Source organism: Protopterus annectens, chromosome 2.part0 (assembly GCF_019279795.1).
Source record: "Protopterus annectens isolate FY-2018-M chromosome 2.part0, PAN1.0, whole genome shotgun sequence".
Classification (NCBI taxonomy): domain Eukaryota; kingdom Metazoa; phylum Chordata; order Ceratodontiformes; family Protopteridae; genus Protopterus; species Protopterus annectens.
The window spans coordinates 834,509,185-834,531,964 of NC_056728.1; positions in this window are offsets into that span (position 1 = coordinate 834,509,185).

Here is a 22,780-nt window from a genome sequence, read left to right on the forward strand (position 1 = left end):
TTCAATACTTCCATCTTATTGTGTCCCCAGAAATATAGGTATTGCTGAACAGTTCATGTGTGGGTTACATACTTTTTGGGTATAACCTTTGATGTTCTGCAGTCCTGTCTCGCCTTCATTCTTACATATGAGTTCAGAGCCGATCTTCGGCCCTGACTCGGCCTATTACAAAGCTCAAAGTCTCTTAGTTGGCTTGTGGCTAGGTACGTATCCCATAGTGCACTAGTACTATCCCTAGATCTCGTTTGCTGCATCTACAAGTTTAGAAGTGCTTCTTGCTTGACTGTGGCTAAGTTTAAACTTTTTTGTCTTATTATCACTTTACTGATGTCCTTCAAGGATGCATCTGCAGTCCTAACAAATGGGTTGTCCTGGCCTCAGGCAGCCCTTCGGTCGGCCGGATTCCAAAGTCTGGGTCTGGCCTCGGCTGGTGTCGCACTTCACCCGACGTCATAGCTGCATTTCTTCGGGTATAAAGGCATCAGCCGATGCCATTTTCCCCAGTCTTTCTTGCCGCGTGGCGCCCGAAGCAGAAGCTGTTCACAAGTGCCGGTCGGTCAGATCCAGAGATTACTACTACCGAAGACTTCTAAAAAGCTAAGTACCCCATTGGGGACTCTTTCTTGCCTCAGCCGATGTCAGAAAAAGTGAATAACTGTTTAACTTGTGGGAAACAAATACCTCATAAAGACTTCCACTCTTACTGCCTACCTTGTTTAGGCCCAGACCACGACGTAGCAGCTTGTTTAGCCTGTGCTTCCTTCAACCGATGGACGCTTAGACGTCGGTCGGAGTTTGCCGAGGAGTTTTTCGGCTCCGCTTTTGCTTATATCATGCCGTCGGAGACTACGACTTCGCATTTAGCTAAAAAGCGCAAGGAAAAGGACCGACACTCGCGGTCCGTGGTTTCGGCCGAAACCGCGGTTAAGCCAACCGCGAGTGTCTCGGTTTCGGCTGAAACTGAGTCTGCGGTTCTTCCTTCGGCCGAAAGCATGCCTCCTACTACTGATGCCTCTTCCAGCATGGCTGAATCTGCTACTGAAATCCCTCCTGCTCTTACAGTTTCTCAGGATTTATCAGATACTATTCCCCTAGATGTATCTACTCCTGCACGTGGAGCTGCTAGGCCCCCTGCATCCATGTCAATTAAGGCCTTTGCCAGGGCTAAAGCAGCTAAATCTTCCAAGGCCGTGCCTACTAAAGCCCCCTCTCACAGGCCTAGCTCTAGTACACAAATGCTTAGTCTAGCAGAGGATCTCATTTCTTTGATCAGGGGATCCCAGTCTCACCCTGATAGGGCCTCTCAACCCCCTCCAGAGAAGAGGCCTAGAGCAGAACCCCCTGAGCCAGTTTCCACTGATTACTCCTCAGACGAATCAGAAAATACAAACCCTCCTGAGGGCCCTTATTCTCCATATGAGGACTCTGATGCAGAAGACTCCATTCCTTCTGCCTCTCCTCCTGAGGAATTTTCCTTTGGGGAAACCCTGCATGCTATGAGGGAACAATTTCAATGGCAGGGTCAGGATTTCTCAGACTCTAGGAAAAGGCTTAGAACTTTTTTGCATTTGCCACAGCATAGGCCTTTAGCCATTCCTCCAGTACTTACAGTTGTGGATGATGCATTTAATGATGCTTGTACTGCTCCTGATTCACTCCCTCCGGCCCCTGCTAAGCCCGACAGATACTACAGGGTTCCGGACACACATAATCACTTGTATAAGGCTCCTTTTGCAGATCCTGAAACTGTTTCACAGGGCCCCAAAGCGGTAGCAGCTACCTCTGCCAAAAACCCACTCCCCTCTGAAAGGGAATCTTGGGCCTTGGAGAGATGGGGTAAAAAAGTTTATACTTCAGCACCTCTTTCGGCTAGGGCCTTAAACTGTCAATTCCACATGATTCAGTATCAGGAGTTTATGTTAGATCAGTTATCTAAAAAGCTGTCCTCACCTGAACCTTTAGACCGAAAGTCTCTTCAGGAAATGGTACATAACATACAGCAGGTCAGTAATCATTCCTTAAAATGCGGCTATGATGCACTGGAGGCCTCCTTTAGATCAGCTATGACTGGTACAGTGATCAGAAGGCATGCATGGTTAAAAGAGCAGTCCTTACCAGACCATGTAACATCAAAGCTCCTAGATGCTCCCATGGATAAACACAATTTGTTTGACTCTCCTGCACAGCAAGTGCTTAAGAAGGTGGAAGAAAGCAAAATCTGTCCAGACAGTCAAGGATTTCTTACAGGTCCAGCCTCCAAGGTTTAGTAGGAACTGGCCTTCCAAGAATTGGTCCTTTCCAGACTCCAACAGAGCACAGAGAGGCAGGAATAGGCGCACAAGAGGCAGAGGTCAATCCAGAGGTGCCTACAGAGGACGTCAGTGGCAGCCTAACAACCAGCGAAGTACTGCTGCAGACCCAGCCACTACCACTTCCACAGGACAATCACAGTGACTTGGCTCTGAAGCCGCCTACCAGGGAACAACTAGAAGCACCCTTAGGCGGAAAGCTAGCCTTATTTTCAGTAAACTGGCATTGCATTACAGGAGACAAATGGATTTTACAGACAATAGACAAAGGTTACAGGTTTCACTTCCATACTCTACCAAGGAAGAGAGGAATGCCAAACCTACCTCCAAATCAAATGGCAAACGCTCTAGAACAAATAGACAACTTAAAAAGGATGAGAGCTATAGAAAAGGTACCATCTATGGAACAAGGGCAAGGATTTTACTCCAGACTTTTCCTGGTGCCAAGGAAGGAAAATCAATGGAGACCTATTCTAGACCTGTCCGCACTGAACACATACCTCATTGTCCCAAAATTCAAAATGCTGACTCTACAGCAGCTTCTTCCCATGCTGGGCAAGGAGTCTTGGCTGGTAACTCTAGATCTCAAGGAGGCATACCTGCACGTCCCCATACGACCAAATTGCAGAAGATACCTCAGATTTCTTGCAGGATCAGAGCATTATCAATTCTCAGCATTGCCTTTTGGCTTATCTACTGCGCCCAGAGTATTCACAAAATGCCTGGCATCAGTAATTGCTCATTGCAGGCTTCATGGAATTCAAATTTACCCTTACCTGGACGACTGCCTGCTACAAGCGGACAACAAAAACAAATTAACAAAAGACTTGAAAAGGGTCATTCATCTACTCCAAGCCTTGGGATACACAGTCAATATAAAAAAGTCAAGGCTGTTGCCATCCCAAAGGATAACTTTCTTGGGTGCAGAACTGGACACATCAAATCAAATGGCATCCCTCACAGCAGAAAAACAAAAGCACCTTCCACTCTACTTCATGGCATTAACAACACAGAACCAGCTTACAGCAAGGAAAGTCCTGCAAGCCCTGGGTTACATGGCATCCTGCATAATTTTGATCCCACATGCCAGACTGCATATGAGGAAGTTGCAATGGTACCTCAGGAATTTATGGTCTCAGCACAAGCACAGCCTAGAAACCCAAATTCCAATAATTCCATGCCTGAAGCAAGAATTCCGATGGTGGGCTCAGGCCTGTCAATTGAACAAAGGACTGCCCTTCCACAGCCCTCAACCAAGCCAGACTATCACCACGGACGCCTCTGACCTTGGTTGGGGGGCACACATGCTGGACAAGTGCATACAAGGCTTATGGACTCAAGACCAGCTAAACCTGCACATAAACCAAAAAGAGATGCTGGCAGTAAAACTGGCAATGCAGGCATTCAGACCGTTTCTCCAACAGCGACAATTGCTGATAAGGACGGACAACACCACAGTTATGTGGTATATCAACAAACAGGGAGGCACACATTCATATCCTCTATGCCGGATGGCAATGGATCTCTGGAATGTGGCCCTAAGCCTCAACATACAGCTCAAGGCAATATTTGTGCCAGGGAAAGAGAACATACTAGCAGACATCTTAAGCAGGACTACCACGGATGCCCACGAATGGATGCTACATCCAGACATCTTCAAATCCATCACAAGGAAATGGGGACTACCAGAAATAGACCTATTCACATCTCCACACAATCACCAATTGAAAAAATTCTGCACAAGGACATACCACCCACTTGCTTGGAAGGTGGACTCCCTATCCTTCACTTGGGAAAATCTGACAGCATATGCATTCCCACCTCTTCCTTTGATGCACAAGGTGCTATTGAAGATCAAAGAAGACCACCCAAGGATCATCCTGATAGCTCCAGACCGGCCGAGGCAGCACTGGTACCCACTACTGAGGAGTATGTCTCGGGAACTTGCATGGCCTCTACCCCAGGTTCCTTTACTGCTAACACAGAACAACTTCAAAATCCTGCATCCAAACCTGAAAACACTGCAGCTAGCTGCTTGGAACATTGCATAAGACAAAATAACCCAGATTTATCTCAAAGGGTTAAAGACATTATCTTGGAAGCTCGCAGACCCTCAACAAGGAAAACTTACTCAGCGAAATGGAAAAGATATCTCTTTTGGAGTGCAGCAAAAGGGCAAAATGTAGCACTGGTAAACATAGCTAACATCCTGGAATACTTAGCAGAGCTTTTCCACAATGGCCTGTCTTACTCTTCCATTAAGATTCATGCGTCAGCTATTTCAGCAGAATATCCTCTACTCAGGCAGTTTCTGAGAGGAATCAAAAATGTAAAGCCACCAAGGAAGCCACCATTGCCTACATGGGACTTGAACTTTGTGCTAGAAAAGTTGACACTTCCTCCTTTCGAACCAGCAGCAACAGCAGAATTACAGTACTTATCATGGAAAACTGCTTTCCTGCTTGCAATCACTTCAGCAAGAAGGGTTTCTGAATTACAGGCATTAATGGCAGTGCAACCCTTCCTTATCTTCCATCAGGATAAGAGTGTCCATGAGAACTAATCCTACCTTTATGCCAAAGGTGGTCTCCAGGGTATCTTTAAACCAAGCAATCCACCTACCTACATTCTTCCCCAACCCACAGAACAGGGGAGAAAGACTGCTGCATACCTTGGATGTGCATAGGCAATTGCGCTACTACCTGGACAGAACCAAGAACAATAGAAAAACTGACCAGCTTCTGGCAGCATATGCCACAGGCATGGAAGGAAAAGCAATTTCAAAACAGACAATCTCAAAATGGATAGGAAATTGCATTAGATTTTGTTATTCTTATCATGGAAAGGCAACTCCAGAGAATATCAGACCTCACTCCACAAGGGCTACAGCCACTACTACAGCTTTTTACGAGGAGTGGCTACAAAAGACATTTTAGAGGCTGCTACTTGGAGCTCCGTGCATACATTTGCCAAGCATTATAATCTACCCTTATACTCCAGATCCCGAGCAGGTTTTGCCACTGCTGTTTTGCAAGGGATCTTAACTACACCATAATCTTGTTAGGGCCTCCTCCCCAGTTTGGCTATGGTATTCTACCCATTTGTTAGGACTGCAGATGCATCCTTGAAGGACATAGTACAGTTTTGTACCTACCATAAATGTAGATGTCCGAGAGGTATGCATCTGCAGTCAGGATTACCCACCCTCCTTCCCCACTGTGGTACTCCTAGGGTATTTGCCCATCTTGTAGCTAGCTGGGGGAATCCATTATGGTGTATTTGTTTGTATATATGTATATACATGTTTATTTCTATTTGCTCTCTGTTGTTTGGAAACATTTGCATTTATCCAAATTTAGCCTTCCTAGAGGGCATCTGGCATCTGGGGCAAGAAACACTGAGGAAAATGACGTCGGCTGATGCCTTTATACCCGAAGAACTGCAGCTATGACGTCGGGTGAAGTGCGACACCAGCCGAGGCCAGACCCAGACTTTGGAATCCGGCCGACCGAAGGACTGCCTGAGGCCAGGACAACCCATTTGTTAGGACTGCAGATGCATACCTCTCGGACATCTACATTTATGGTAGGTACAAAACTGTACTTTTCTGTAGCTAGTTATCTTGTTACTAGAGAGTGCTTATTAGTGTTAGAAGTGTTTAGAATAGTTTAGAAGTGTTTTTGCTCATTAAATTAGTTTGTTGAGAACTGGTTGGCCGTTGGCCCTTATTGTTCTCCATTTGGTATCCTGTGTGCTAGCTTCTTATTAATATTGATATTTCTTAGGCCCACGTTTATTTAGGACCTTGTGTTCTAGCCTTATTGTAGATATATATTGTGTGCAGTGTTTTGCTAGTCTTGTTGCAGTTTTCTCTGCGGGTTCACTTTTAGGGCCTTTGTTTTTCTAAGCTTTACAAATGTTAAGCTTGCATGCAGTGTTTGCTCGATGTCCTTCAAGGATGCATCTGCAGTCCTAACATATGGGTTGTCCTGCCTCAGGCAGCCCTTCGGTCGGCCGGATTCCAAAGTCTGGGTCTGGCCTCGGCTGATGTCGCACTTCACCCGACGTCATAGCTGCTGTTTATTGGGTATAAAGGCATCAGCCGACGCCATTTTCCTCAGTCTTTCTTGCCGCGCGGTGCCCGAAGCAGAAGCTGTTCGCAAGTGCCGGTTGGTCAGGTTCAGAGATTTCTACTACCGAAGACTTCTAAAAAGCTAAGTACCCCATTGGGGACTCTTTCTTGCCTCAGCTGATGTCAGACAAAGTAAATAATTGTTTAACTTGTGGGAAACAAATACCTCATAAGGATTTCCACTCATACTGCCTTCCTTGCTTAGGCCCAGACCACGACGTATCAGCTTGTCTAGCCTGTGCTTCCTTCAACCGATGGACACTTAGACGTCGGTCGGAGTTTGCAGAGGAGTTTTTTGGTCCCGCTTTTGCATACAAAATGCCGTCGGAGACTCCGACTACTCAATTAGCTAAAAAGCGCAAGGAAAAGGACCGACACTCGCGGCCCACGGTTTCGGCTGAAACCACAGTTAGGCCAACTGCGAGTGTCTCGGTTTCGGCTGAAACCGATCCCCCGGTTCTTCCTTTGGCCGAAAGCATGCCACCGATAGCCGAGGCCTCACAAAGCATGGCTGAATCTGCTACTGAATTTACTGCTACAGAAGCAGGCACCCAGGATTTGTCAGACACTATTCCTTTAGACATATCTACCCGTGCACGTGGGGCTGCTAGACCCCCTGCTTCTATGTCTATCAAGGCTTTTGCCAGGGCTAAAGCAGCTAAATCTTCTAAGGCCTTACCTGCTAAAACTCCTTCACATAGGCCTTCCTCTAGTTCCCAAATGCTCAGCCTGGCTGAGGATCTCATTTCTTTGATCAGGGGATCCCAACATCACCCAGACAGGGCCTCTCAGCCCCCTCCAGACAAGAGGCCTAGGACTGAACCCCCGGAACCTGTCTCTACAGATTACTCCTCGGATGACTCAGACATTTCCGACCCTCACGAAGGCCCATATTCTCCTTATGAGGATTCTGATGCAGAAGACTCCATTCCTTCTGCTTCTCCTCCTGAAGAATTTTCCTTTGGGGAAACTTTGCATGCTATGAGGGAACACTTCCAATGGCAGGGCCAGGATTTTTCAGATTCAAGGAAAAGTCTTAGGACCTTTTTACACTTACCACAGCCTAGGCCTTTAGCCATTCCGCCAGTACTAACAGTTGTTGATGATGCATATAATAATGCCTGTACTGCCCCTGATTCTCTTCCTCCAGCCCCTGCCAAACCAGACAGATATTACAGGGTCCCGGACACACATTACCATTTGTATAAGGCTCCTGTTGCAGACCCTGAAACCATTTCACAGGGCCCTAAAGGTGTGGCAGCTGCCTCTGCCAAAAACCTTCTTCCCTCTGAAAGGGAATCTAGAGCATTAGAGAGATGGGGTAAAAAGGTTTATACTTCTGCTACTCTTTCGGCCAGGGCCTTGAACTGCCAATTTCACATGATTCAGTACCAGGAATTTTTGTTAGACCAGATAAACAAAAAACTGTCTTCTCCTGAACCTTTAGATCGCAAGTCCCTTCAGGATTTGGTACATAACTCTCAGCAGGTCAGTAACCATTCCTTAAAATGCGGCTATGATGCACTGGAGGCTTCCTTTAGATCAGCTATGACTGGAACAGTGAATGTGAGAGTGTTCAATCTCGCCTTTGTTCTTACACATGGGTTCGGAGCCGATCCTCGGCTCCGTGCCGGCCGACTGCAAGCTCTGCATCGAGAAGAAGCTCGAGGACATCTAATACCCACAATCCCCCTCTGCCTTTACCTCAGATCTAGTTTGCCGCTGCTGCAGTACGCATCGCTGGAGACTAGCTCGGGGCTGTTCAGATAAGATATTTTATCTATTCTGTACTATTTTTCAGAAAGTTTCTTTAAATTCTAGTTGCTTAGTTAGAGAGTAGGTGTGTGAGTGCAGGAATTCTCTATACTTAGAATAAGTTAACTTGTTAACTTTCGAGTAGAGTTTTTCGGGGCCTACCCCTTCTTGGACTTGTGACTAAAATTTTTGTAGTCTTGCCTTTTGGCACTTTATACTGGATTAGACTTCGGATTTGACTTATTTGACTAAAAACTTGTGTAGTCTTGTTTTTAGCTTTATCAAAGACTCTTACACCGGATTTGACATTTACTGGATTGGACTTTTTACTGGACTGGACTGTGTTCATTGTTAATATGTCTGAAAAGATGAAATCTGGTTTTAAACGTTGTCAGTGTGGCCAAAAAATGTCGGTCACAGACAACCACAGTTCCTGTGTCTACTGTCTTGGCCCTCTCCACTTACAAGAGGACTGCTCTATTTGTCACTCTTTTAGTGGGAGGGTCATGACAGATAGGCGCAGGAAACTGATGGATAGAGGATTGCTGAAACCCTCTTTCCAGGAGGCTTTGGATGCTTCAGACCAGGCATCCAAGTCTTGAAGGTCGGCGTCGGAGCCAAAGTCATCGGCTCCGAGCTCTTGAGTCTAGTTAGATCACCGGTTCCACAGACTTGGGGCGAGTGTTCAACTGTTGGCAGTTTCGAGCCTCGAGTCTTGGAACGGTGGAGCTCCCTCCACCGACTCTGTTGAGGTCGGCTCCGTCTTCGATCCCCGACTCGTTCCTCTAGAGCCCTTTCCGACACCGGCGTGGACCGTGTGGTGCAGAAACTTATGGAGCATACGGCCCTGTCCAAGCTTATTCGGTCTCCTCTCAGTTGATGTCGAGACTCGAAGGCCTGCCACTATCTCCATCTGTTCCTCCTCCGAGACCTGTTCTGTCTTGGGCGGAAGAAGCTGACCTGATGATTGTGGAGCCCTCGGTGCCAGAACCGTCTTTTTCTCGGTCGGCACCGTTTACCTCGACTCCATCCGATCCGGTACGAGTCTCGGGCCGAAGGTCTGTCCTTGGTTCGGGACCGAGAGTCGGACCGATGTTTGATTCTGACTCTCCCTCGGAGCCTCGACGCGGATCGATTCGGTTCCGTCCTCGAGTCGGTGCCTTCGGTTCCTGTTTGGGATTCTTCCCATTTCTTGAACCGGAGATACCTCGACTTCGGGACCGGGGCCTTCGACCTCATGAGGAAGGTGTTGTCTACCCAGACAACCACATCAGCAGGTACAGCTTCTCCTCCCGCAAAGGACCGTTATCCTCCTCTGCACCCGGCCACGTCCAAGCGTCGGGCACCAGTGTCTCAGCCACCCCTAGAGGGTGCCCCTCTTCCTCGGAGGCTTCTTGGATGCTCCCCACGAAGAAGTTCCTAGGAAAAGACTGTGTAAGAGGAGACACTTGGATTCTCCACAAGAATCCTTGACATCTGATACTGACTTAGATGAGTCAGAAGGGTCCCCTAAGTCACCTTCAGAGGATGTCTCTTTTTCTGACATCTTGGAGATCCTTAAACAGAGAGGTGACTGGCAAGCCCTCCCCCCTTCTGAGGATGAGTCAGTGTTGCTGAAGGCATTTGGTGCCCGTCCTTCCTCCTCCTGGGTCACTCCGCCCTTTGATGAGTTAATGGAATTAATTGCTCGAAGGGCGTGGGAGACTCCTGACACAGTGGAACCTGTCCCTAGGAAGCCAAATAAGTACATCACGGCACCACAGGACAAAGCTTACCTTACCAAAGGAGTTCCAGTAGGCGCCATGGTGGTGGCAGCGGCCACGAAAAAGGAGATGTCGGAGTCTTCCTCATCTGTCCATCCGCCTAACAAAGATTCTAGGACCATGGACAGATATGGGAAGCGCATTTTCAGTTCAGCGGCTTTCTCTATCGTTCCCTGAACTATTTGACCCATTTTACTCGTTTACAGAGGGATCTAGTCAAAGAGTTGGGAGATACCCTCCAGGGTGCAACAGATGCTGCTGTCTCAGAAAAAGTTACAGCGCAGCTCAACACCCTTGCGTCTATTGTGAACTTCGTCCATGAGGCTGATATCCTATGCAGCGAAGGATCGAGTAGAACAGCGGCTTCAGCGATTGCTCTTCGTAGGCAATCCTGGATGCGCTTATGTTCGTTTGCGGAAGCCTTCAAGTCTTCCTTTACTAACGCCCCATTTGATGGAGCCACACTTTTTGGCCCTAAAGTAAAGGAGACCCTTACCGGTGTGAACAGGAGGGAAAGACTCTGTCTGCTGTCGGAGTCCGTTTTTCCACCCTTCCAGACCGTACCCCAAAGGGCAGCGTGGTGGGAAAATGTGGTTTGAAAACCCCAAAGATCTTTCCAGACACACAGGGTGATGCCCCTCTAGAGGCAGAGGGGGCAGAGGTGGAAGACGCCACCCTGGCGGCAGAGGGTCCATAAAACCAAGGTGACAGGGATAACCTCCCTGGCAAACCTTTTCAGCACTCCTGAGAGGAGGCCCGACTGTCCTGCTCTGGAGGCAGTCGGGGTAAACAGCTTTATACCCTCAGGCCTGGCAAAACCTTTCTTCAGACAATTGGGTAAAAGCGTTGTTACCAGAGGTTACAAAATCCCATTTCTATCCACCCCATTCCAAAGAAAAACTCCCAGATGTACCACCCCATCTGCGAGACCCAGCAGCTACAGAAATTTCAAAGCTGCTAAGAAAAGAGTCATCCAACCAGTCCCAGCGGACCAAATAGGATTCGGAACTTACTCAAGGTTCTTTTTAGTTCCAAAGAAAACAGGGGACTGGAGGCCAATTCTGGACCTAAGTCATCTCAACACCTTTGTCAAGAAGGAAAAGTTCGAATGGTCACGCTTCAATCGATCCTTCCATTCTTACAGAAGGGCGACTGGATGTGCTCAATAGATCTGAAGGGCGCATACTACCACATCAAAATGGCCAGGGCGTCCAGAGATCACTTGCTTCGGCTGGGAGCCAGTCACTATCAGTTTGAGCCCTGCCCTTTGGCCTGACCACAGCCCCAGGGTCTTCACCAAATGCATGGCAGTGGTAGCGTCTCATCTGAGGCCTAGGATTCAGGTGTTTCCGTATCTGGACGACTGGCTCCTGTCTGCCACCACCAGGCGTCAACTGATACAAGCCAGGGATTACTCCTACAACTTTGTACACACCTTGGCATTTCAGTAAATTTGAAAAATCTTTGCTACAGCCATCACAGCATATCTTATTTATAGGAGCGGAATTGGATCTGGCGTCAGTTAATTCTAAAACTTCCGACAGAAAGAATACTAGCACTTCAGTTCAACATTTCCCTTCTGCTGTCGTCCAGAAAATCCCCAGCAAAATTGTTCTGAAAGTTTTGGGTCTCATGGCAGCTTCTCTCATAGCAATACCACTGGGAAGACTGCACATGAGAGTGCTACAATGGCTTCTATTTGCACAATGGTCATTCCAACAACTTCCACTGACTCACGAAATTTTGATACGAAGACATGCAAATCACACCTAATGTGGTGGTTACAGACTTGCAACCTATCCGGCGGAAGACCATTTGTGCTACCCACACCGTCAGCGACGATAACCACGGACGCTTCCTGATAGGGTGGGGGCATCTTTCAGGGACAGACAGTCCAAGGCGAATGGACCAATCTAGAGTACAATCTGCACATCAATGTTCTGGAGTTGAGGGCAGTGTTTTGGCGTTGCAACACTTTGCTCCCCTTCTTCCTCCAGGGACCATTGCAGTTCAGACAGACAACATGTCCGTAGTCTGGTACATAAACAAGCAAGGGGGAACCAGGTCCTACCAACTATGCAGAGAGGCCATGAGAATTTGGCAATGGGCAGAGTTCACCGGTCGCTTTCTGATGCAAGCACATCCGGGGTCATCCAGCGTCATAGCCGACAGGCTGAGCAGGGCAATATTATTGCCTCACGAGTGGTCCCTCAAACAGTCAGTTCGCGGAACAGATTTTTCGCAAATGGGGCCAGCCTACCTGCGATCTGTTTGCGTCTCCAATGAGCGCCAAATGCAGGAGCTACTTTGCCCTATTACCCCTCCAGGGAAGTCCCAAGGGACGCGCTGGTGCACGATTGGCCCCTGGGTCTCCTATATGCCTTTCCTCCATTTCCCCTGATTGCAAAGTTTCTGCAGAAAGCAAACAACCTTCAGAGGACTATAATTCTCATTGCTCCGTTCTGGCCTCGTCAAATTTGGTTCCCCTTTCTCTTGCATCACCGCATTCGGGGACCTTGGATGCTGGACCCAGAGCCAGATCTACTGACTCACTCGTCAGGAGTTCCTCACCCATCCCTGGAATCTCTCCATCTGGCAGCTTGGCTGCTCCGCTTCCCTTTTAGCCAGGTCAATTCCCTTACCCGGTTCAGGATATTTTGGTAGCTTCTCATAAAGTTTCTACCATAAAGACTTATACTAGTAAATGGAAGCGTTTTGTCTTCTGGGCGGAGTCACATCAGTTGGACCCTGTTACAGCTCCGTTGAATAAGGTCTTAGAATTTCTAACGAATTATTTCAGGAAGGAGCTTCTCCGGCTACCTTGAGAGTACAGTTGGCTGCCATTTCTAGCTATCATATAGAAGAAAGTGGTGCACCTATTATGGCTCACAGACTCTGTAAAGCCTTTTTAAAGGTTCTTTTCATATCAGACCACCAGTCAGAAGCCCGACATCACCGTGGAATTTAAATTTACTGCTCTCTAAATTGATGCTATCACCCTTTGAACCAGCTTCAAGTTGCACTTTGAAATTTTTGTCATGGAAAACATTATTCCTAGTGGCTATTACATCGGCTAGACTGGTGTCTGAGCTGCAGGCTCTTTCGGTCAAACATCCCTATTTAATTTTTCATTCGGACAGAGTATCCCTACGCACTAATCCATCCTTTCTTCCCAAAGTTTGTTCTACTAGTAATATTAATCAGTCCATTGAATTACCCACCTTCTTTAAAGACCACTCTAATAAATTAGAGTATATGTTGCACAAACTAGACGTCCATAGACAACTCAGATTTTATTTGGATAGAACAAAAGATCACAGGAAATCTGATCAGCTATTTATAGCTTTTGCTGACAGCAGAAAGGGTCTTGCAGTTACGAAACGAACTCTTTCTAAGTGGCTAACTGATTGTATCATTTATGTTTATGAAAATTCTGATCAAACATTATCAGCAAAACCCAGAGGACATTCTACCAGATCAATTTCTACATCTTTGGCTCATGCAGCTCGTCTACCTTTAGACATCATTTGTGCGGCTGCTACTTGGGCTAAACCACATACATTTATTTCTCATTACAAAGTGGACAGGGTTTCTAGGGATAGGGCAACCTTTGGTTCCACTGTGCTCAAGAACGTTCTCCCTTGAGTTCCTCAGGATCATGGAGCTAGGGCGCTACCCATGTGTAAGAACAAAGGCGAGATTGAACACTCTCACATAAAGAAGTTATGTCCTTACCATAACGTTCCATGTGGAGTGTTCATCTCGCCTTATTACACTCCCACCCTTCCCACCCTTAGGAAGAACGTTCGATTTGGTGCCTGGTCTGGAATATTCTCCTTCTGCTGTTGCAGTGTTGGTATTACTATCATACCATTGGTATGTTGTATATAGGTAATTATGTATATAGTTTGGCATGTATGCGTGATTGTTGTCTGGTTTGCTTGCAAACTAGATCTGAGGTAAAGGCAGAGGGGGATTGTGGGTATTAGATGTCCTCGAGCTTCTTCTCGATGCAGAGCTTGCAGTCGGCCGGCACGGAGCCGAGGATCGGCTCCGAACCCATGTGTAATAACCAAGGCGAGATGAACACTCCACATGGAACGTTATGGTAAGGACATAACTTCTTTTTCGAAGGCATGCCTGGTTAAAAGAACAATCCTTACCAGACCATGTTAAGTCAAAACTTCTAGATGCTCCCCTGGAGAAACAAAGTTTGTTTGGCTCCCCTGCACAGGAGGTTCTAAAGAAGGTGGAAGAAAAAGCAAAATCTGTCCAAACAGTCAAGGATTTCTTACAGGTCCAACCTCCGAGGTTTAGCCGAAATTGGCCTTCGAAGAATTGGTCCTTTCCAGACAACTCCAGAGCCCAGAGAGGCAGAAATAGATGCCCCAGAGGCAGAGGTCAATCTAGGGGTGCCTACAGGGGACGTCAGTGGCAACCTACCAACCAGAGAAATACTGCCACAGATTCAACTACAACCGCTTCCACAGGGCAGACACAATGACTTGGCTCTAGTTCCGCCTACCAGGGAACAACTGGAAGCACCCTTGGGCGGAAAGCTAGCCTTATTCTCCGACAACTGGCATTACATTACAGGAGACAAATGGACTTTACAAACAATAGACAAGGGCTACAGGTTCCACTTCCACACTCTACCAAAAAAGAGAGGAATGCCAAACCTACCACCAAGCCAAGAAACAGACGCTCTAAGACAAGTCAACAACTTACTAAGGATGAGAGCTATAGAAGAGGTACCACCTATGGAACAAGGCCAAGGATTTTACTCCAGGCTTTTCCTTGTACCAAGAAAAGAAAATCAATGGAGACCTATTCTAGACTTGTCCGCACTGAACACATACCTCATTGTTCCAAAATTCAAAATGCTGACCCTCCAGCAGCTTCTTCCCATGCTCGGCAAAGAGTCTTGGCTGGTGACTCTAGATCTCAAGGAGGCATACCTGCACGTCCCTCTATGACCAGATTGCAGAAGACACCTCAGATTTCTTGCAGGATCAGAGCATTATCAATTCTCAGCATTGCCTTTTGGCTTATCTACTGCGCCCAGAGTATTCACGAAATGCCTGGCATCAGTAATTGCTCATTGCAGGCTTCAGGGAATTCATATTTACCCATACCTGGACGACTGCCTAATACAAGCGGACAACAATGCAAAATTAACAAAAGATTTGGAAAATGTCACACAACTGTTGCAAGCCTTGGGATACACAGTCAACATGCAAAAGTCAAGACTAGTACCATCCCAAAGGATAACATTCTTGGGTGCAGAACTGGTTACATCAACTCAGATGGCTTTTCTCACAGAAGAAAAACAAAAGCAACTACCAGCCTACTTCATGACATTAACAACACAAACCTGTGGAATGTGGCCCTGAATCTCAACATTCAACTTCAGGCCAGATTTGTACCAGGAAAAGAAAATTCTCTAGCAGACACCTTAAGCAGAACTACCACGGATGCTCACGGATGGATGCTGCATCCAGATATCTTCAAAGCCATAACAAAGAAATGGGGACTACCAGAGATAGACCTGTTCGCCTCCCCACACAACCACCAATTGAAAAAATTCTGCACAAGAGCATACCACCCACTTGCGTGGAGGGTGGACTCCCTTTCCTTCAGCTGGAAAAACCTCTTCCCTTGATGTACAAAGTTCTACTGAAGATCAGAGAGGATCAGCCAAGGGTAATCCTGATAGCTCCAGACTGGCCGAGGCAACATTGGTACCCGCTACTGAGAAGCATGTCTCGGACACACACATGGCCTCTACCTCTATGTCCCTTACTTCTAACACAGGACAACTACAAGATCCTACATCCAAACCTGAAAACACTGCAGCTAACTGCTTGGAATATTGCATAAAACAAAATAACCCAGGTTTATCCCAGAGGGTTAAGGACATTATCCTGGAGGCACGCAGACCTTCCACAAGGAAGACTTATTCAGCCAAGTGGAAAAGATACCTCATTTGGAGTGCAGCAAAGGGAGAAAATGTCTCATTGGCAAACATAGCACCCATCCTGGAATATTTAGCAGAACTGTTCCACAATGGCCTGTCTAACTCCTCCATTAAGATTCGTGCATCAGCAATTTCAGCAGAATACAACATGGATCCTCCTGTCTTCTCTCATCCTCTACTCAGGCAGTTCTTGAGAGGAATCAAAAATGTAAAACCTCCAAGGAAACCACCTTTACCTACATGGGATCTCAACTTTGTGCTGGAAAAGTTAACACTTCCTCCTTTTGAACCAGCAGCAACAGCAGAATTACAGTTCTTGTCTTGGAAAACTGCTTTCCTGCTAGCAATCACTTCAGCAAGAAGGGTATCTGAGTTACAGGCATTAATGGCAGTACAACCCTTCCTTATCTTCCATCAGGACAGAGTCTCTCTGAGAACTAACCCTACCTTTATGCCAAAACTGGTCTCCAGAGTATCATTGAACCAAGCGATTCATTTACCTACATTCTTCCCCAACCCACAGAACAGGGGGGAAAGACTACTACATACCTTGGATGTGCACAGACAATTACGCTACTATCTGGACAGAACTAAGACCAGCAGAAAAACTGACCAGCTTCTGGTAGCATATGCAACAGGAATGCAAGGAAAAGCAATTTCAAAACAGACAATCTCAAAATGGATAGGAAATTGCATTCGATTTTGCTACTCTTTTCATGGAAAGACAACTCCTGAAAATATCAGACCTCACTCCACAAGCGCTACAGCCACCACTACAGCTTTCCTACGAGGAGTGGCTACCAAAGACATTTTAGAAGCTGCTACTTGGAGCTCCGTGCATACATTTGTCAAGCATTATAATCTTCCCTTATATTCTAGATCCCGAGCAGGTTTTGCAACTGCTGTTTTGCAAGGGATCTTATCTACATCATCTTTATCTTAGTGCCTCCTCCCCCATTTTGGCTATGGTATTCTACCCATATGTTAGGACTGCAGATGCATCCTTGAAGGACATAGTACAGTTTTGTACCTACCAGAAATGTAGATGTCCGATAGGTATGCACCTGCAGTCAGGATTACCCACCCTCCTTCCGCTCTGTGGTATTCCTAGGGTATTTACCCCTCTTTTAGCTAGCTGGGGGAATCTATTATGGTGTATTTGTTTGTATATATGTATATATATATATATATATATATTCTTATATTGTTTGCTCTCTACTGTTTGGAATTATTTGCATTTATCCAAATTTAGCCTCCCTAGAGGGCACCTGGCATCTGGGGCAAGAAATACTGAGGAAAATGGCGTCTGCTGATGCCTTTATACCCAATAAACAGCAGCTATGACGTCGGGTGAAGTGCGACATCAGCCGAGGCCAGACCCAGACTTTGGAATCCGGCCGACTGAAGGGCTGCCTGAGGGAGGACAACCCATATGTTAGGACTGCAGATGCATACCTATCGGACATCTACATTTATGGTAGGTACAAAACTGTACTTTTCCTTGACTGCTATTAGTTTCAGGGCTTTTTCTACGACTGAGCCTATCTAGCAAGGTCCGTTTAAGTTAGAGGACCTAGTCCTCTTTACTGTATCTCGTTTCTGCATGGGCTTGTAAGGGCTAGGACCGTTCAAGTTAGAGGACCTAGGCCTCGTTGTGTTTTTTGTGTACTGCTTTATTACATAGCTTTCCAACATGTCAAAAGATTCCAAAGACCACAAACCTCCAGGTTTCAAAAAATGTATAAAGTGCTCCCAGGAGATGTCAATTATGGGTGGCCATAGTATTTGTGTACGTTGTCATGGAGCCATTCATTTGCAGGAAACTTGTTTATTCTGCCTTATAGGTTCATACTAAGCTAACTGCCCTTGTGAGCCATTTTAAGCCTAGCCAGTTATCCCTTGTGAGACTCAAACCCTGCACCTTGTGTTTGTAAGGCAAACACCTTAACCATTAGGCCACCCTCCCAACCCTTTCCTTTAGCTCCAGAGTTCTCCAGGAATGGAAGATAAAGTTAATTTTGAAAGGTCTCCTCAAACCTTCCTTCGAGGAAGACTTAGCAAGTTCTTCTTCATCATCCATATCACATTCTTCCAAAAAAGTGAAGGTTAAGTCAGCCAAGAGGCATTCCCTGGCGCCGACTAGTGTATCAGAACCTCCTCAGAAACCAACTTGATAAGACTTCTGCCTCCTCGGCTCCACTGTCCTCGAAGCCAGTCAAGGTTGTCGATGTTGGCACATCAGTGTCGGCCCCAAGCGAGCCGGTCCAGAGATCCCTTGCCAGTTCCCCCAACCTTACGATCTCCTGATGTTCATCGTGTTTCACTGTTGCAGTCATCACTGTAGGGTTCTTCCTGCCGGCAGGCAGCCCTTTGTCGACCAGAATCCCAAAGTCTGGGTCCAGCATCGGCTGTGAATTCATTCTCCCTGACATCAGTGCGCCAGGGGTACAAAGCTCCCAGCCGACGCCATGTTCTCCAGTCTTTCTTGCCGTGCGGTGAAAGCAGTTCGCTAGTGCCGGTCGGCTGTCTCCTGTTACCTTTGGTGCTTCAATCCGAAGACTTTCTTCTTTTCAAAGCTAAGTACCCCATTGGGGAAACTTTTTTCTTGCTCCAGTCCGATGTCAGAAAAAGTTAATAATTGTATTTCATCTGGGAAGCAAATACCTCATAAGGATTTTCATTCTTACTGTATTCCTTGCTTAGGCCCTGACCACGACGTAGCTAGTTGTCGGTTTTGTGCTAGATTTAATCAACGTACTATTAAACGCAGATACGATTTTGCCTTTCATTACTTTGGGAGAAGATTTAATTATAATATGTCGTCAGACATGCTTCCGACTACCGGAGTTCATAAAAGGCGCAAGGATAAGGATAGGCCTCCGAGGACCAAGTCAGACGACAGTCTTCAATTAGAGCCAGTTGCCGGTTCGGCCGTCGTCAGTGAGGCACTTTCGCAGCCCCTGTTATCAGCCATTTCAGAACAGCTCGCCGATACGGACTCCCATGAGGAGCCGACTAGGCCTTTGGATTTTCAAGGTGCAGGACCTTCGGACAGTGCTCCCTCGGATGGGTCCAGAGCCGCTGTGCAGGTACCGGCTTCTGAGGGGGTTTTCAGGCCTACACAGCTTCAGATAAAGGCAAAGACAAAGATTCCTTCTAAAGCAAAGACTCAAGCCCAGGCCTCCTCTGATCCGGGTCCTAAGTCTCAGAAACAAATGCTTAAAATGGCTGAGGACTTACTAACTATGATTAGGGGTTCCCATCCCCCACCAGACAAAAGGCCTAGACAAGTGTTGGATTATGATTCCTCTGATCAGGTATCTATCTCCTCAGTTTCCTCTTCTGAAACGGATTATACTTTCCCTCCTTATGAGGATTCTGATGCTGAAGAATCCATTCCTTCAGCTTCTCCTCCTGAAGATTACTCTTTTGGGGAAACTTTTCATGACGTAAGGGAACATTTTCACTGGGAAGGGCAGGAGTACTCTGAATTTAAGAGAAGGCTCAGGGATTTTCTTCTTCTTCCCAAACACAGACCTCTGACTATTCCTCTGGTTTTGGATATTGTAGATGATGTCTTTACTGAGTCTAATTTAACCCCTGACTCTTTTCCTCCAGTTCCTGCTAAGCCTGATAGATATTACAGGGTACAGGATTCTTACAAGTTTCTTTTTAAAAATCCTACTGCTGATCCCGAAGTCATTTCTCAGGGTCCTAAGGATGTTAAGGCCGCCACTGCTAAGAACCCTATTCCGTCTGATAAGGATTCTAGAGCTTTGGAGAGATGGGGCAAAAAAGTGTACACTTCTGCTGCTTTATCTATCAGAACTTTGAATTGTCAATTTATTATGTTGAAATATCAGCAATACCTTTTGTCTGTTAGGAAACAAAAAATGTCTTCCATTTCTGCTTGTGCAGACAATAAGAAATTACAAGATTTGATGCATGCTACTGAGCAGGTGGGGAAACATACTTTACACTGTGGTTTTGATTCTTTGGAGGCCTCTTGCAGGGCAGCTGCCGCTGGCACAGTCATTAGAAATCATGCTTGGTTAAAGGAACAAAATTTACCTGATCAAGTAAAAGCAAAAATACTGGATGCTCCTGTTCAACATAATGTTTTGTTTGGGTCTAAGGCTGAAGATGTTTTAAAGAAAATGGAGGATAAGGCAAAATCCATGCAAACAGTAAAGGATTTCTTACAAGTTCAGCCTCTTAGATTCAGCAGAAATTGGCCAGCTAAGAATTGGTCCTTTCCGAGCTCGGATAGGCCTCACAGGGGTAGATATTGGCGCGCCAAAGGGAGGGCCCAAGCACAGAGCTCATATAGGCCTAGACAGTGGAGTGCTTCCACCCCCAGGGGGGGAGAAGATAGGTCCCAACCTTATAGAAAACAGGCTCAATGACTCTTCCTGCATGGCTCCAGGATCCTTTCTCCTGGAAGCTCCTCTGAGAGGAAAACTTTCTCTTTTTCACCGAAATCGGACGTGCATAACCCAAGACAGGTGGGTTCTGGATGTAGTTTTAAGAGGTTACAAATTCCATTTTCACACCTTGCCAAAACCAAACGGATGGCCAGACTTACCAAAAAATCAATGGACAGAGGCATTAAAACAGGTAAGGTCCCTCATGGCTATGAGGGCTATAGAATTGATTCCAAACTCAGAGATGGGACAGGGTTTTTATTCAAGACTCTTTCTAGTTCCCAGAAAGGAAAATTCTTGGAGACCCATTCTGGATCTGTCAGTCTTAAATACTTTCCTGGAGATACCAAAGTTCAAGATGCTTACTCTGCAGCAACTCCTGCCAATGTTGAGCAAAAATGCATGGATGGTGACATTGGATTTAAAGGAGGCTTACCTGCACATTCCTATCAGACAGGAGTGCAGAAGATACCTCAGGTTCAAGGCAGGCTCAAACCATTACCAATTCTCTGCGCTGCCCTTTGGCTTATCTACTGTGCCCAGGGTCTTTACCAAGTGCCTGGCACCAGTAGTAGCTTACTGCAGACTCAAAGGAATTCAAATTTACCCTTATCTGGACGACTGCCTTATTCAAGCAGACAGCAAGAACATTTTACTCCAGCACCTGGAATTTGTTCAGAATCTACTCAAGTGCCTGGGATTCACTGTGAACGTAAAAAAGTTAAATTTGATACCCACTCAACAGATAACTTTCCTGGGTGCTCTTTTAAGCACTACAACCCAGATGGCATTCCTGACGCCAGAAAAACAACTGCAACTGGCTTCAACTTTACGAGCCTGGCGTCATTGTCTCAGCTAACTGCAAGAAAATTTCTGCAGGCTTTGGGTTACATGGCCTCTTGCATCCTACTGATACCATATGCAAGACTGCATATGAGAAAGATACAATGGTACCTAAAAAGCGTATGGTCCCAGCATTGTCACAGTCTGGAAACAGTGATAGCTGTTTTGCCTTGCCTACAAAAGGAATTTCGTTGGTGGGCCAGGGCATGTTTTCAGAACAAAGGGAAAGCCTTCAGTCTACCTCCAGCCAACCAGGTGATAACCACGGATGCCTCGGATTATGCATGGGGAGCCCACTTGCAGGGAAAAGGCCTGCAAGGTTTTTGGACAGAGGATCAGAAGCACCTACATATCAATTTAAAAGAGATGTTAGCTGTACAGAATGCCCTCATGGCTTTCAGGGATCTTTTAGAGCCGGGGCAGCTTCTGATACAGACAGACAACACCACGGTTATGTGGTACATAAACAAGCAGGGGGGTTCACACTCTTACCCCCTTTGCAGACTAGCCATGACTCTATGGAACACAGCACTAACTTACAAAGTGGATCTACAAGCTCAATTCCTGCCAGGGAAAGAAAACACTCTGGCAGACAGCCTGAGCAGGAATCTGTCCGACCCTCACGAGTGGATGTTGGATACCCAAATATTCAAGATGATTATAGAAGCCTGGGGTTGCCCAGACATAGATCTTTTTGCATCTCCCCACAACTACCAGTTGCAGACATTTTGCACAAGGACATATCACAAGCTAGCATGGAAAGTGGACGCTCTCTCGTTCAGTTGGAGGAACCTCTCTGGGTATGCCTTCCCTCCACTGCCTCTTCTACCAAGGGTGGTGTTAAAAATAAAACAGGACAAACCAAAGATGATCTTATTGGCCCCGAATTGGCCTCGACAATTTTGGTACTCAACACTGATGAATCTATCCCAAGAACCTCCTTGGATTCTACCCCAGATTCCACATCTTTTGTCTCAACATCAGGGCCAGGTACTACACTCTCATATCAAAACTCTCAGCCTGGCAGTCTGGCATATTCAGGGCCTATAATTAATCCTACCCTTACCAAACAGGTTATGGATGTTATTTTAGAAGCCAGAAGACCTAGCACTATGAAATCTTATGCAGGAAAATGGAAGAGATTTTGCACCTGGATGCAGGCGCAGGAAAATGGAAGAGATTTTGCACCTGGATGCAAGTGCAGGAATCAGATCCTTTCATTCCAAATATTCCATTGATTTTACAGTACCTAACAGAGATGTTGCATAAGGGTTTATCCTTTTCTTCCATAAAGATACATGCGTCAGTTATTTCTGCACATTATAACACAGATCCTCCAACTTTTTCGCATCCACTTCTTAAACAATACCTCAGAGGGGCAAAGAATTTAAGGCCCCCTAGGACTCCACCCATTCCTGCTTGGGACCTCAATTATGTACTGGAAAAGCTTACTCTGCCACCTTTTGCGCCTGCTGCCATATCCGATATAAAGTACTTATCATGGAAGACTGTTATCCTACTGGCTTTAACTTCAGCCAGGAAAGTCTCGGAGTTACAAGCACTCATGGCTGTGGAAC